The 14,509-nt window shown below is 44.0% G+C and overlaps 1 pseudogene; it reads right to left on the bottom strand.

Annotated features, from left to right (window-relative positions):
- Positions 1-12,308: 12,308 nt before the first annotated feature.
- Positions 12,309-12,427, bottom strand: LOC115803398 (5S ribosomal RNA; annotated as a pseudogene).
- Positions 12,428-14,509: the final 2,082 nt, after the last annotated feature.

The following is a 14,509-nucleotide window of genomic DNA, read 5'->3' as shown; positions in this document are numbered from 1 at the left end:
GAGAATGTGTTAATTGATATTTAATAAGGATGTCAGTTGATGTCTAACTAGCCAATATGTCTCTTAAAATATGTCAATTAGATGCCTAAAGATCCTTTCCAAAAGAGATCAAGAACTGAAAGCATTGAGGATATAATTGGTTAATTGTTTTTAAATTACAGATTGCACCCCTCCCTGCTGATTTTGCCTGGATCATAGAGCCATTTATAGGCTGCTTTGCCTGGTCTCCAGAGTGTCTTTATCTACAGATCCATAAGGCCAGAGGTGGCTTTTGTTGGGCTCTTGTGCAACATCTGTAGAAAAATGGGACCTAGAGAGGGTGAATGAAGTTCTCCGTCAGGTCAGGCTTGGGCTTTGCCCCCACTCAGCATGGTTGATTTTTTTTTTTTTTTTTGCGGTACGCGGGCCTCTCACTGTCGTGGCCTCTCCCGTTGCGGAGCACAGGCTCCGGGCATGCAGGCTCAGTGGCCATGGCTCACGGGCCCAGCCAGTCCGTGGCATGTGGGATCTTCCCGGACCGAGGCACGAACCCGCATCCCCTGCATTGGCAGGCGGACTCTCAACCACTGCGCCACCAGGGAAGCCCAGCATGGCTGATTTTAGATGGTCAGGTCCAAAGGCCCCTATACAGAGCCCATGCATGGAGCATGCATCCTGCCTGACCACCCCACCCCTGCCCTGCCCTAAGACTCTTCTTCCACCTGGATGCCACCACACCTGAAACCCACACAGCCCAAGACATTTCCTTCCTGTCTGCTCCCTGGTCACAGTAAGAAATTTAATCAGGAGAGCCCTTGTAAATGTGGAACCGGTAGCAGAAGCTCTTATGCTTCCCAAATATTCCCACCAAAACAATATCAATGATAACACTAGCTTTATCCATTCTCTCACTTATCCAACATTCACTGCATGCCAACTGTGTGCCAGGAAGTCTGCCATGAGCTGGGGATCCAGGCATGGGCCCAGACCTCATGGAGCTCACAGTCCAGTGTGGAAGAATTAATAAAAAAGGTTCAAAGGTCACTAGGATCACGTTCATGAGATATTTGTCATGGGGTGGAAGCCCATGATGGGCCTGACTTGCTCTGGGTGGTCGAGATAGGTGTCCAGCAGAAGTGATGTTGGAGCTGAGACTGAAAGATGAGTCAGTGGTGGCCAGCTGAGCAGGTGGGGAGAAGGATAAAAGAACATTCCAGTCCCTGAGATGAGAAGATGTATGGAGTGTCAGTTGGAGGTAAAGACCTGCAGGCCTTGAAGTCCATCTGTAAGGTCTGAACGTTGGTCCAGTTACCCACTGCTGCATACTAGACCCCCCTAGACAACTGCCGTTTTATTATGCTCATGCTTTCTCTGGGTCAGGAATTCAAACAGGGAACAACAAGGATGGCTTGTCTCTGTTCTTCAGTGTCTGGGGCCTCAGCTGGGAAGACATGAATGGCTAAGGGTGACTCGGTGGCTGAAGTTGAGGGGATCTAGAACCATCTAGAAACTTCTTCACTCACTGACTTCTAGGCTGGAATGACTCAGCTGTGACCTTCAGCCAAAGCACTGATATGTGGACTCCGAATGGTTTGGGCTTCCTCACGGCATGGTAGCCTCATGATGATCAAGGCGTCTTACATAAAATGGGTGCAGCCACTATGGAAAATGGTATGGATGTTCCTTAAAAAACTAAGACTAGAGTTGCCATATGATCCAGCAATCCTACCCTTAAGCATATATCTGGAGAAAACTCTAATTTGAAAAGATACGTGCACCCCAATGTTCATAGCAGCGCTATTTACAATAGCCAAGACATGGAAACAGCCTAAATGTCCATCGACAGATGAACAGATAAAGAAGACAGTGGAATACTGCTCAGGCATAAAAAAGGAATGAAAGGTAAGAACTGAAGCCATGGCCCCAGTAGATGATGTCACCTAGCACCAAGCCTTGAACCACGCCAACTTGTAGAGGTCAAGTAAAGGAAGAATAGTAAAGGGAACAGTGAAGGGAACAGTCAGAGAGACAAGAGGAAAACCAGAGAAAGGTGGGGTCATAGAAGCCAAGGGCAAGGGAATTTTCAAGATGGAGGGAGTGGTTAGTTCTGTCGGAGGCCACTGAGAGATCAAGAAAGATGAGGGTCGGGGCTTCCCTGGTGGTGCAGTGGTTGAGAGTCCGCCTGCCAATGCAGGGGACACGGGTTCTTGCCCCGGTCCGGGAAGATCCCACGTGCCGCGGAGCGGCTGGGCCCGTGAGCCATGGCCGCTGAGCCTGTGCGTCCGGAGCCTGTGCTCCACAATGGGAGAGGCCACAACAGTGAGAGGCCCGCGTACTGCAAAAAAAAAAGAAAAGAAAAAAGAAAGATGAGGGTCCTTCTTAAGAAGGGGTACTAGAATTTGAACATAGATGGCCAGATGTCAAACTCTGAGTTCTTCCTCACTTCCATATGACAGGGACCTCATGAATTATGAGCATTGTACATCTCTACTCAAAATCTCAGTGGGATTAGTTCCGAATCCTGGCAAAAGTGATTCTAAAGTTCATCTAGGAAAATCAACCATGGAAGTAGGCCTGAAATGTTTTGTAAAACAAGAGAACTCAGAGAGAGAGAGAGAAAGATGATAAAACTGAATGCAGTGCCCGAAGGTCCTCTATAGTAGTGCTCCGAATCTCACTTGTGCCTCACTGTACATCAGCCGCCAGGATGAAGAGAGAGTGTGACGGGGAGAGCTTGAGACAACGGCCTGGCTGAGCAAGTCCCCTCACCTCCATGACTCTCTGCTTCCCTACAATTCTAGGACTGTAGGATCTTGAGGTCCCACTGACCCCACTGCAGGATAATCAAGTGAGACAGCATCTAGAAGAACGGTCATGGTGGCCCATGAATCACCATGAGATGCTACCTGCCCTCACAAAGAGTTAAACAAACAGATGGTGTCACAAGGGAGGGCTGATAAAGTTGCCATGTGATCTCAGAGGAAAAGGACAGAGGCCCAACAGCCATGCAGTCATAAGCATGACTTTCAGAATGACAGGTCAGGCTTCAAGTTCTGGACCTTGCTAGCCGGATGCCCTTAAGTGGGTTTCTCAGCATCTCAGAAGGAAGCTGGAAAATACATGTTAAGTCAGTTTGTCGCACCCCTTAGGCCACAGAGGTTAGAGGGATAATTAAAGAGTGGCTTCACCTTGCCCAATATCAATTGATGATCCCAAAATGGGGGCAAAGAGCCAGCACTTACGATCAATCAGCAAAGAACCCGGCTCCTCTTTCATCTAGAAGGGAAAACCATCAGCAGCTCCAGCGGCTGTTGTTGGAGATGCTTATTCAGTTACCAATAACAACAGTTGCCATGGAGATGGTCCAGCCTGCCATCCTGGAACGACTCTCAGGCCAGGGCAGGAGTAGCCACATCCACACTCTTTCCAAACTAAAGAGGCAACTTGAGCCCCGGCTCTTCTCCAATTACCTGGTTGGGGATTTCTTCCACTTTATTTTTCCCTCTTCTTCCCGCCGGAAGGTGCAACTATTCGAAAATCAACTGGGATATTGGCAAAGGCAGGGGAAGTCTCATGGCTGTGCAATTGCAAAATCTTTGTAAAGTCACAAGACAGCTTATTTGGGCGCAGGGGGTGGGGGTTTCCTGAAGGCAACAGAAGGTGTGTGAAGCAGCTACGGATGTTGGGGCTGCCACAGGATCTGTGCAATGCAGGATTACTTTGGGAACTCCTGGAGGTCTGTGTTGGGGTGCGCCTCCTCAGAGAGGGCCAGAGGCAGATGGGGCTGTCTCTAGAGGTGGTGGGTGGATGGGCAGCTGAGACCGTGCACCTGGAGAAATGGCAATGCCCACATTCAAAGAGGACCTCAGGGGCTTCCCTGGTGGCACAGTGGTTAAGAATCCGCCTGCCAACGCAGGGGACATGGGTTCGAGCCCTGGTCCGGGAAGATCCCACATGCCGTGGAGCAACTAAGCCCGTGTGCCACAACTACTGAGCCTGAGCTCTGGAGCCCGCGAGCCACAACTATTGAGCCCACGTGCAACAACTACTGAAGCCGGCGTGCCTAGAGCCTGTGCTCCACAAGAGAAGCCACCGCAGTGAGAAGCCCGCACACCGCAATGAAGAGTAGCCCCCGCTTGCTGCAGCTAGAGAAACCCCGAGCGCAGCAACAAAGACCCAGTGCAGCCAAAAATAAATAAATAAAATAAACAAATAAATAAATAAAGAGGATCTCAGTTCTCCAAGTCCTCGAAGGTTGCTCTTGGAGGAAAGGAGGCCAAATCAGAAATAATATGAATGTTAGTGGGAAAAGGAACCAGAAACCAGCAATCTTCACAACAAAGAAATCAAAATCCCAGAGGGAATGGGGCTTACTCACAGTTACCCTAATCTCATGCCCAGGAATCTCAACTCCCCATCTGGTCCTTCCCATCACAACATAAATAGGGTTGTTCCTGGAAGGTTACTCAATGAGAGCAGAGCTTTCTAACAATGAGAGTGCCATCCATGGACTGGCTGTCTGCTGAGGTAGGTAGTGAGCTCCCTGTCATGAGAGGGGTACAAGCAGAGGTCAGGCAGCGTTTGGGTAGGGTATTTCAGAGTTGATTTCTGGGAGGCAGTCAGGACTACATGACCTTGGAGCCCTGTCATCTCTGGGCGCCATGATTCTATAGTGAGTGGAGATGTCCCTGGCTCCAACTGGAGCAGACCATACCAAACCCCACTAGCCTGGGTTCTTCAGCTGTTTCTTCTTCAATCCCAGGGCTGGACCACAGAATGGAGAGTGCAAATGCTTTCTCAGCTCATGCACCAAGAAATTACCCAGAATTGCTTCACACAGCAGCAGCCAGCTCAGCTCTCTGTCCAACAGCTGGTACAAGGCCTGGCCAAGATGACTTCTTAAAGATCTCCTGAAAGAGCACCCACATGTGAGAGATGGAAACAGGGAGGAAAACCAGTGCCTTCCCCCAAAGTCCCAGTGGAAAAAAGAAGCAGGCAGGCAGCAGCCCCAATAGCTCTCATGGTCCAAAGTCAAATATAGGAGACTGTGTAATAAAGATCTGACCTAGGCACCATCCTGGGTGTCATGTCATCAGCTCACAGAGACACGAACCTGGGAAATTTTCCTAACGTCCCTGAGGCCTGCTTCCCTCAGATGAACAACCAGATACTCATACATGCTAATAAAGCAGGTCTGTAATGATGACTAAGAAGGCAAGGCAGAAAGCAACCAACACAATGTCGCTAATAACTGATGGTTACCGATTTGCTTCAAAATGATGCAGTGGGGTGAGGGGGGGGCACAGGAGGAAGAAGAGATAAAACAAGACTGACCCTGAGTTGATAATCAAAGCTGAGGTCTGCAAAGTCAAGCACTACACTGTCATTTGTCTTTCTCCCTCTCCCCTCACGAGCGGACCATGGAGTTTTCCAGAGGCTGCACGGCATGTGATAGGACAACAGATTCAACATGGAAGCAGATCTGAGAATCCAGCTGCCTATTAAGTCAGACGTTTAAAAAATGTGCAAAATGTAGGGCTTCCCTGGTGGCGCAGTGGTTAAGAATCCGCCTGCCAATGCAGGGGACATGGGTTTGAGCCTTAGTCGGGGAAGATCCCACATGCCGCGGAGCAACTAAGCCCGTGCACCACAGCTACTGAGCCTGCGCTCTAGAGCCCGTGAGCCACAACTACTGAGCCTGCGTGCCACAACTACTGAAGCCTGTGCGCCTAGAGCCCGTGCTCTGCAACAAGAAAAGCCACTGCAATGAGAAGCCCGCGCACCACCAGGAAGAGTAGACCCTGCTCGGCGCAGCTAGAGAAAGCCCGCCTGCAGAAATGAAGACCTAATGCAGCCAAAAATAAATAAATAAAATTTTTTTTTTAAATTTGCAAAACGTAAAACAATGACTCTTTTCTCACTAATTTTTGTTGGAAAAAATATAGTTAAATTTTTATATACTATATAGTTAACTTTTTACTATATAGTTTTATATACTATATTTTTTACTATATAATTTTTTACTATATAGTTAATATAGCTAATTTTTATTAAAAAGTTATTTAACAGCCATTAGGATGGCTATCATTAAAAAAAAAAAAACTACGACAAAAAGCAACAAGTGTTGGCATGGATGTGGAAAAACTGGGACCCTTGCGCAGTTGCATGTGGGAATGTAAAATGGCACAGCCGCTGTGGAAAACAGTATGGTGGCTCCCTAAGAAAATTAAACATGGAATTACCATTTTACCCAGCAATTCCACTTCTGGGTATATACACGAAAGAACTGAAAGCAGGGTCTCAAAGAGATATTTTGTGCACCCATGTTCATAGAAGCATTATTCGCAATAGCCAAATAGTGAAAACAGCCCAAACATCTGTCGGTGGTTGAATGAATAAACAACATGTAATATATACATACAATGGACTATTACTCAGCCTTAAAAAGGAAGTTCTGATATATATTAAAACATGGATGAAACTTGAAGGCATTATGCTAAATGAAATAAGCCAGACCAAAAAAGACAAATACTTTATGATTCCACTCATATGGGGTACTCTACAGTAGTCATATTCATAGACACAGATAGTAGAATGGTGGTTCCCAGGAGTTGGGGGTAGGGGGAAAAGGGATTTGTTGCTTACTGGGTAGAGAGTTTCAGTTTGGGAAGATGAAAAAGTTCCAGAAATGGACAGTGGTGATGACTGCACAACAATGCGAATATACTTAATGCCACTGAACTGTACTTTAAAAATGATTAAAATGGTAAATTTTATGTTATGTATATTTTACAACAATAAAAAATCACATAAAATCCAATTGCTAATGCATAACTGTCATCTAAAAGCTTAGAGTAGAAACAAATTATCAAGGACAAAAGTTATTTGTTTTGACATGTAATGGGATTATTGTTATTTTTAGATGATTTAATAAATAGATATTTTTAAATGTCTGAGATTTAAAGTCTAATATGTTAAATATCAATAGAAGCAGCCCACATAAACAAAAGCTCTTGGAGGTCCTCAAAAAATTTTTAAGCATATAAAATATTCCAGAGACTAAAAATTGAGAATGGCTACATGGTATTATTCTTTCTGCTTTGAATGTGTTTAAATTTTTCTGTATTAAAATATTTCTGGGAGTTCCCTGGTGGCCTAGTGGTTAGGATTCTGGGCTTTCACTGCCGTGGCCCAAGTTCAGTCCTGGGTCAGGGAACTGAGATTCCCGCAAGCCGCACAGTGCGGCCAAAAAAATATATCTTATTTTTAAAAGAATAGACTATTGTCTTTCCTTCTTTGCTATTTGGGCAAACTGCTTAACTTTGATGGACCTCAGTATCCTCGTCTGTCAAGGGGGTAGATAATTCCAAAGCACAATCTATGAATCAAATCTGACCCCGCACAGGCATGGGGGCTGCTGTCCCCACCCAGAGCTTTGGCAGAGACCTGCGCCTCCCTAAGTTGAGGAAGAGGGAGTGTGCTCTTGTATTAATCAGCTCCCATTAATTTTTCAAAGTAGACAACAGCCCACTTACTCATTTCCCATAGAACCTCATCCATAATTGATCCTGAGCTGCACTTATCCAAATAGATGGAGAAGATGCCCGGGGCACGTGAGGCTCTGGGAGGGTTTTCTGCTGATGAGCTTACCCTCCAAATGAATGACTGTCTTGAGAAGGTGCACACGCTCGAACTTAAGACGTGTTCTAACCTTTCCTTCGATCAAGAGTAACAAGGAAGAGGAGAAAGAAACGACCCCCTAAAGGCTCTGAAGGATTGCTTTGAGGTTATTTCTAAATATAGACCAGCTTGAGGAGGTTAGTGGAAGCCAGCCTTGTGGACAACTCAGGTCTATACAGACCCCAGCAATTTCAGCCTTGAAACTACATCTCAAATTACTTCTACCCTCATGGCCTCTACTTGAGGCCGCACGCCTCTGGCCCCAACCTCCACTCCAAAATAAATGCCAACTGCATTGAAGATTTAAATGTTTTTAAAAAAAGAATTAATTAAAACCCTTAAAGACAACATAAAGTGAACATTTATCAGATAAGACTTTATGGTTAAACAAAAGAGAAACAAGGCCATCTGGGAGAGCTGGCCTGGCACTCACATCGAGCCCTGGTCTTTTCCTGTTGAACATAAATAAACAATTTCACAAAACACCTACATCAGACAAGGCCACTCAGTGACTAAGATCGGGCAAGATGAAAGCGAGACCACGCTGTAATCATATCTGAACTGCATTCATTTCCTGGGGATGTCGTAACAAGTACCACAAACTGGGTGGATTAAATAACAGAAAGTTACTGTCTCACAGCTCTGGAGGCTAGAAGCCTGTGATCAGGGTATCTGCAGGGCCATGCTGTCTCTGCAGGTGCAAGGGAAGAATCTGTTGCAGGCCTGTCTCCTAGTTTCTGGTAGTTCCTTGGCTTGTGGCAGCATAACTCCAGTCTTCACAAGGTATTCTCCCTGTATGTGTATCTCTCTGTCCAAATTTTCCCTTCTTATGAGGACACCAGTCATATTAGACTAGGGGCCCACTCTACTGACCCCATCTTAACTAATTACATCTGCAATCATGCCATTTCTAAATAAGGTTATATTCTGAGATACTGGGTGGTTAGGACTTCAGCATGTGAATCTGTGGGTGAGGGGACACAATTCACCTTGCAACTCATGAACTTAGGCAAAAATAAGGACATTGTCCAAAACACAAAAATGACCAAACATCCTCTGTGTTCGTTTCCTAGGGCTGCTATAATAAATTACCACAAGCTGGATGGCTTTTAAAACAACAGAAATTTATACTCTCACAGTTCTGGAGGCCGGGAGGCTGAAATTAGTCTCACTGGGCCAAAATCAAGGTGCAGGCAGTGCTGTGCTCCCTCCAGAGGCTCTAGGAGAGTCTCCACTCCTTGCCGATTCCAGCTTCTGGTGGCTGCCAGCCTTCCTTGGCTTGCAGCCACATCACTTCAGTCGTCCATGCCAACGTCTTCAAATATCCCTCAGCTCTATCTTCACTTTACCTTCTCATGGGGGGTCAGGGCAGGGACAGGTACAGAGAGACAGACAGACAGACGGTGTGTGTGAACCTTTGTCTCTCTCTTATATAGACACGTGTATTTAGGGCCCATCTCAAGATCCTTAATCACATCTGCAAAGACAGTTTCTTCCTATAAGGAATTTTTCCACATAAGGAATTCCAGACTCCAGGGATTAGGATCTGATATCTTTGGCAGCCACTGCTCAGCCTACTACACACCCCATCACAGCTAATGAGGGTGACTGCTCCTTCCTTACCAACGACAGCTTTAATCTCCCTTCGTCCCTCCCACTTTCTAAATAGTATTTATTAAAACCTCCAGTCGTAGAAGTACCTCCACTTCCAGTAAGCATCCAATTTGGAGAAAAGCCTTGTTTCCTTGAAATCTTCTCAAAATCACTTGATACAACCCCAAATTCTGTAAGTCCTTTGTGACTCCTCTGACGAGGTGCCTCACCACTTCCCAGGATGTATGGCCTCTCTTGTTGCAATAAGTCAATAAACTCAACTTTATTCAACTACAGGCCTATCCGTGGTGGTATTTAGCAGAAGAATATTAACAGTAGTATAGAAATATAAGAGATATCACAAAGAAGAAAATGCTAAGTTTATCTACACAGGTGTGACATCATCAAAAAAACGGCATGGTAAGAAGCTCCAAAAACCCCCTCCTCCATAAAAGCAATGAGAACGCTGGCAAGAATGGTCAGAATCAACTACTTCAGAATTCTAGAAATTAACTGAAAGTTTGCCTCAACCTGGGGGAGACGGAGCATTTTTTTTTCCAAGAAAAACAATGAGTCTTGATAAGAACAGTGAGCTTTGTGGCATCTTAACTTGCGCCAGTCCCATTCCCTGCTCTCCAGCTCACAAGAGCCTTGAAAAGTAACAGCCCATAATCACAGGGAAAACGAGCAGCCCGGCAGCCACTGAAGTAGTCAGAACAGGGTTGGAGCTTTTGAAAGCTCCATTCTCGGAAAATCCTCATTATTTGATCTGGCTAGCAGTTCCCTGGAAAACCCCACTCCACTTGTAAAACTCCTCTTTATTTGACCTGGCTCAGAGCTCACCCAGTGTGAAGTCTTTTTCCCCCCCCGGGGTGGCTTTTGTCAAAAACAATAAGCAGCAATTATTTAACACTGTAGCTGCCTGAGGGAGAGAGAAGTTTGGGCAAACAAGTTAAGCTGAGAAATGAGATTCCACAGAGAGTTTTGAAAAGAAGGCCATACACAGACATAGAACTGTGTGCATGATCAGGAAAGACATGAGAAGGCCCTAAGCTATACCTCTGGCTAACTTTGAGGGTCCAGGAAGTGAAGGCTAAGCCAGAGCTGCAGACGGCTAGGCTGAGTATTAGAAGCACACACCAACATACATACCGAGCCCCGTGGCAAAGACTGGGAGACAGTGGATCTAGGTGTTTAAGGAAATCTCTGTCCAATCAATACTGACCACTAAGCTGAGAAGAGACGTCAGTGGCCACAAACATCATCAGACTTTATATAATTAGTCCAGGAAGGTCACTAAACAAATAATCACAACAATAATAAGAAACAGCAAAAACAACAAACCTTAGGAAGAAGAGAGTCCAGAGTTGTTACATTATGTCATTTAGAATGCCCCATTTCCAACAAAAAGATTATAAGATATACACAGAAACAAGAAAGTATGGCCAATACACAGGAAAAGAGTCAATAGAAAGTATCCCTGAGAAAACACAGCTGTTGAACTTACTAGACAAAGCCTTTAAATCAACCCTTTTAAATATATACAGAGAACCAAAGGAAACCACATTTAAGACTTAAAGGAGGAGAAGCCTGAGGTGATGTCAGCAAGATAGTGATATAGGAGATTCCAGCCCTCAAACTCCACAGAAACATTGATTTTGACAACCATACACAGATGTAAGTACCTCTGTGGGAACCTGGGAGTCCAGTGGAGATTCTAGCACCATGTTCAAAAAAAAAAAAAAAATCCAAGAAAAGATGCCTTGAAAAGGGTAAGAAGTACAGTTTCGCTTCACCCATGTCACCCCTCTCCCAAAGTGGCATAACTCAGTGCCAAGAAAGACACCCCTGGGACTTCCCTGGTGGCACAGTTGTTAAGAGTCTGCCTGCCAATGCAGGGGACACGGGTTCGATCCCTGGAAGATCCCACACATTGCAGAGCAACTAAGCCTGTGCACAACAACTACTGAGCCTGTGCTCTAGAGCCCATGAACCACAACTACCGAGCCCACGTGCCACACCTACTGAAGCCCATGCTCCTAGAGCCTGTGCTCCACAACAAGAGAAGCCACCGCAATGAGAAGCCCACGCACCACAACGAAGAGTAGCCCCTGCTCGCTGCAACTAGAGAAAAGCCCGCACACAGCAGCAAAGACCCAACGCAGCCAAAAATAAATAAATAAATAATTTTTTTTTAAAAAAAAGAGAGAACAGAAGGAGTAGGGCAGATGCATCCATAGAATAAAGCTTAAGGGACCCCAAAAATCTCTAGCTGGACTGACTGGGGAAGGTCTTTCTCTCCTAAAGTAGTCAGTAAAGACTGGAGGAAAGGACTGCTTCTTCAAAAGTTAAGACAGCAGTACAAGACACATGAAGAAACAAGGAAACAAAACATCACCAAAGGAACAACATAAAGCTCCAGTGACTGACCCTAAAAGGTAGAGATCTATGAATTTCCTTACAAAGAAGTTTAAATTATCATCTTAAAGAAGTTCAGTGAGCTACAAGAGGCCACAGATACACAACTAAACAAAATCAGGAAAACAGTACATGAACAAAATGAGACGTTCAACAAAGAAACTGAACCAGGGAATTCGATCAAAAGCTTCAACAGCAGGCTCAGCCAAGCAGAAGAAAGAATCAGTGAACTCAAAGGCGCATCATTTGAAACTAGCCAATCTGTGAAACAAAAGGAAAAAAGAATGAGAAAGAGTGAAGAACACCCGCATGAACTCTAAGACAGCAACAAGAAAAAAAAAATATATGTGCATTATGTGAATCCCAGAAGGTGCAGAGAAAGAGAAAGGGGCAGAAAGATTATTTGAAGAAATAATGACAGAAAACTTCCCAAACCTTTGGAGGCAAATGAACATCCGTATCCATAATACCCAAAGAATCCAAAATAGGCTGAACACGAAGAGATCTTCAATGTGACAGATTATAATCAAACTGTCCGACGTCAAAGATAGAGGGAATTTTTTAAAGCAGCGAGAGAAAAGCCACTCATCACATACAGTGGAACCCCCATAAGATTATAAGAGGATTTTTTTTTTCTAAGATTACAGTACCCAGTATTCCCAGGCGGTCTCCCATCCAAGTACTAACCAGGCCCGACCGGGCTTAGCTTCCGAGATCAGATGAGATCGGGCGCGTTCAGGGTGGTATGACCGTAGACCAAGAGGATTTCTTAACAAAACAATGAAGGCCAAAAGATAGTGGGATGATATATTCAAAGTGCTGAAAGGAAAAAAAAAAGCCTGTCAACAAGGAATACTCTGCCCAACAAAGCTGCCCTTCAGAAGTGAATGAGAGAAAAAGACTCTCCTAAACAAATAAAAGCTGAAGGAGTTCATCACAACTAGATCTGCCTTACAAGAAATGCTAAAGGGAATTCTCCAAGTTGAAATGAAGGATGATAAGTAGCAACATGAAAACATAGGAAGGCATGAAACTTACTGGTAAAGGTAAGTATATAGTAAAATTCAGAATACTCTAATATTGTAATGGTGATGCATAAATCATTTTTCACACTAGCATAAAAGTTAAAAGACTAAAGTATTTGAATAACCATAGCTACAGTAATTTGTTAATGAGTACATATTATAAAAAGATGTAAATAATGATATCAGTAACATAAAATGGGGGAGAGTAAAGGTGTAGAATTTTTGTATGTGATCAAAATTAAGTTGGTATCAGCTTAAAATACACTGTCATATTCCTGATGAACATAAATGCAAAAGTTCTCAACAAAGTACTAGCAAATTGAATTCAACAGATTATTTAAAAGATCAGGGGCTTCCCTGATGGCACAGTGGTTAAGAATCCACCTGCCAATGCAAGGGACATGGGTTCGAGCCCTGGTCCAGGAAGATTCCACATGTCGTGGAGTAACTAAGCCCATGCAACACAACTACCGAGCCTGTGTTCTAGAGCCCATGAGCCACAACTACTGAGCCCATGCACCACAACTACTGAAGCCTGTGCGCCTAGAGCCCGTGTTCCGCAACAAGAGAAGCCACCGCAATGAGGAGCCCGCACGCCGCAATGAAGAGTAGCCCCCACTTGCCACAACTAAAAGAAAGCCCACGCACATCAACAAAGACCCAACGCAGCCAAAAATAAAGAAATTTATTAAAAATAAATAAATAAAAGATCATACACCATGTTCAAGTGGGATTTATCAATGGGATGCAATAATAGTTTAATACATATGAATCAATCAATGTGATTCGCCACATCAACAGAATGTAGGATAAAAATCTTACGACCATTTCAATAGATGTAGGTAAAACCATCTCACAAAATTCAACATCCTTTCATGATAAAAACTCTAAACAAATCAGGTATAGAAAAAATGTATCTTAACATAATAAAGGCCATATATGACAAGCCCACAGCTAAAATCAGTCAATGATGAGAAGCTGAAAGCTTTTCCTCTTAAGATCAGGAAAAAGAAAAGGATGCCCACTGTCACCACTTCTATTTAACATAATAGAAGCATAACTTGTATTACTGTGCTTCACTTTATTGTGCTTTGCATATATTGCATATTTTACAAATTGAAGCTTTGTGGTAACTCTGCATCAAGCAAGTATATCAGCACCATTTTTCCAACAGCATTTGCTCACTTCATGTCTCTGTGTCACATTTTGGCAATTCTCGAAATATTTTAAACTTTGTCATTATTATTGTATCTGTTATGGTGATCTGTGATCAGTGATCTTTGTTGCTACTATTGCAAAAAATTACAACTTGCTGAAGACTTGGATGATGGTTAGCATTTTTTAGCAATAAAGTATTTTTTAACTAAGGAATGTACATTGTCTTTTTAGACATAATGCACACTTAACAGATTACAGTATAGCATAAATATAACTTTTATATGCACTGGGAACCAAAAATTTTGTGTGACTTTTACTGCAATATTCACTTTATTGTGGTGGTCTGGAACCGAACCTGAAATATCTCCGAGTTATGCTTGTACTGGAAGTCCTAGCCAGAGCAATTAGGCAAGAAAAATAAACAAATAAAAGGTATCCCAATTGGAAAGGAAGAAGTAAAATTGAACCTGTTTGCAGATGGCGTAATCGTATATGTAGAACACGCTAAAGCTACAACAACCAAAAAACCTGTTAGAAACTAATAAACAAGGCTAAGATATTAGGTTAAGATGGTAGAGCTTGATCCTGTAAGCCAGGGACTGCCAACCCAACAGAGCATCCAAATTGCCTGCGCTCCAACTTTGTGGACTCTGGTC

Source organism: Delphinapterus leucas, chromosome 15 (genome assembly GCF_059928025.1).
Source record: "Delphinapterus leucas isolate spDelLeu-1000000601 "Yukka" chromosome 15, BTC_Dleu_Yukka2, whole genome shotgun sequence".
Lineage (NCBI taxonomy): Eukaryota > Metazoa > Chordata > Mammalia > Artiodactyla > Monodontidae > Delphinapterus > Delphinapterus leucas.
This window is presented reverse-complemented; position numbering and strand designations above follow the sequence as displayed.